General features: G+C 61.3%; 1 protein-coding gene across 1 annotated transcript in view; it reads left to right on the forward strand.

The window, feature by feature from the left end:
* The first annotated feature begins 389 nt into the window (after positions 1–389).
* ALDH1L1 (aldehyde dehydrogenase 1 family member L1) overlaps positions 390–2,180 on the forward strand; it is a 114,504-nt gene continuing 112,713 nt past the window's right edge. The window contains exon 1 of the mRNA XM_049642255.1: positions 390–707. The gene's annotated coding sequence lies outside the window, so the exon portion shown is untranslated. The remainder of the gene's footprint in view (positions 708–2,180) is intronic.

Here is a 2,180-nt window from a genome sequence, read left to right on the forward strand (position 1 = left end):
CTGCGTTTGCAGAGGGTGAGGATCTTGTTTGGCTCTGCCCGGTGGATGGCACACGGTAGGAACTTGGCACATGATTCTTGGATGAATGAATGAGTGAGTGAGCGGGTGAGAGAGTGAAATGATCTGGTTGGCGAGTTTCCTCCTACCAACTCAGCCTTGCAGCAATGCCTAACCAGGGAGAGCCTGCGCCTTTTCAGAGCCCTGTGAATTCTGAAGGGTCTATCACAAGTCTTCTCGCCTATAAATGCAAGCAAGCCCAGAGAGGGTGAGTGACACACCCTGACCACTGTCACACAGCCATTGAGAGCTCTCCCCACCCCGCCCAGGGTGACTTTATGCCCGCCCCGCGCCCCCGCCCCTCTCGCCTCCGCCCAGCGCCCCTCCCTTCCCTGGCTCTGGCCTTGCTCGAGGCCCTGGGACTGGCAGAGGCTGGTCCCACCTCTCCGCCGCCCTGGGCCGGCCTGGGCCAGCCCCTTGTCCCCCGACCGACGCTTTCAGAGGTCCCTTCTGGCCCGCGACTCCTGCGCCTCCTCCCGCGCTTGGTGAGTGCCCCTGAGCCCCGACGCTCCGAGGGAGGGAGCCTGTCCCAACTCGCGACTCCAGGGACTCTGAGCTCAGATCCCTCAACTGGGCTCCCGGTGGACGCCGGAGCCTTGCCGCAGGGACGCCGGGTCTGGAGTCCGGATCCGCGATTCCCCCTGGGGCAGGTGAGCCTCCAGTCTAGCTAGGGGTCCTCAGGCTAAAGGACCATGGTATGGGGGCGGGGCTCGCCGAAGGTGGGGCCGGACCCGGCGAACAGGGTGCTTTACCGAGCCAGCACAGCTCAGTGAGTGGAAGTTATCTGACCAGCTCACAGAAGAGAAAACTGAGGCTCCGAGAGAGAAAGGGACAAGCCGAAGGTGACTGGGCCGGTCCGTGGTGGAGGGGCAGTCTGCCTCCGGGGCTAAGTCCCTCACCCCATTCGGGTGTGGAAAAGATCCCCCCTGATTGGCCAAATCTGGGGGCCGTGCACAAGGACCTCTTGTGATTGGAGAGCTCCCCTGGTGTAGCGGGGCACTGACCCCTGGGCCCCAGCTTGACCCCAACCCCGGGTTCCCAGGGTCGCGCTACTTGGAACCCAGCCCCCCCCCCCCCCCCCCGCACCTGTGCAGGCCCCTCGTTTGTCACCTCCCTAGAAAAGGCAAGAATCTCCCTCAGATGCAGATGGAGACAGAATTTAATATTCTCACACACTGGGTTAAGAGTATGGGCTTGGCGTCAGGTGACTGTTTTCTCCCCACTCCCTCACTTCTCAGTGACCTTGGGCAAGTTTCTGGAACTCTGACTCCGTTTCTTTGGCTAAAATTGGGGTGGGGGGATAAATACTAACAGTACCTTACCTGCTAAGATTGTTTCAGGATGGCATGAGTTTATGCATTAAGGCCCTAGGCCCTCTGTGAATGTTGGCCACTCTCCCCCCTATGAGGATCAACCTTCACGACAATGTTGGGAGACAATCCTGTGACATTTTGGAGAGAAGAATTTAAGCCTTAGAGATGCAAGTGATTCGCTAAGGTTGAATACAGGTCTACAGGCTCAAGTGGTCTAGGGGGCCTGCCCGTGTGCCCAGGATAGTGAGAAAGACAGCGGATGAAACATGAACCGCCGCGTACCCTGGCTGTGGAACCGACAAGCATCTGCCCTGCCAGTGGCCGAATGGAACAGACTGACTGCAGGAGAGGAATCAGCTCCCCCCCACCCCCGCCATCATCCCCGAAGGGCAGCTGGTGGAACAGGATGCCTTGTGGCTGTGCCCTGCAACTTGGCTGAGCCTCTGCCCTCTCCTAGAGTTGCATTCTTTTGTGGGTCCCCAGACCAAAGCAGGAAAACAGATGGCCCAGAGCTGCTGTCCCTGCCCTGGGCTGCCCCTCTTGAGCAGGATCTGATAGCTGGGTCCTGGGGAGCCAGGTCTGGGCTGGGTGCTTGGGGTGGGAGGCCTGGGAGGCCCTGACAGCTCTACAGCTGTACCCACGCACTGCCGGGAACAGGGGCGCACGCCCCTGCCAACACAGGAAGGAGGTGGAGGCTTGCAGGCTGCCCACTCAGCCAGCCCAGCTGCAGCAGCCCACGTGGGGCTCTGTACTCCCTTCCCCGGCTCCACCCCCCCCCCCCCCCCCCCCCCCCCCCCCCCCCCCCCCCCC

This window comes from Panthera uncia, chromosome A2 (assembly GCF_023721935.1).
Source record: "Panthera uncia isolate 11264 chromosome A2, Puncia_PCG_1.0, whole genome shotgun sequence".
NCBI classification, from domain to species: Eukaryota; Metazoa; Chordata; class Mammalia; order Carnivora; family Felidae; genus Panthera; species Panthera uncia.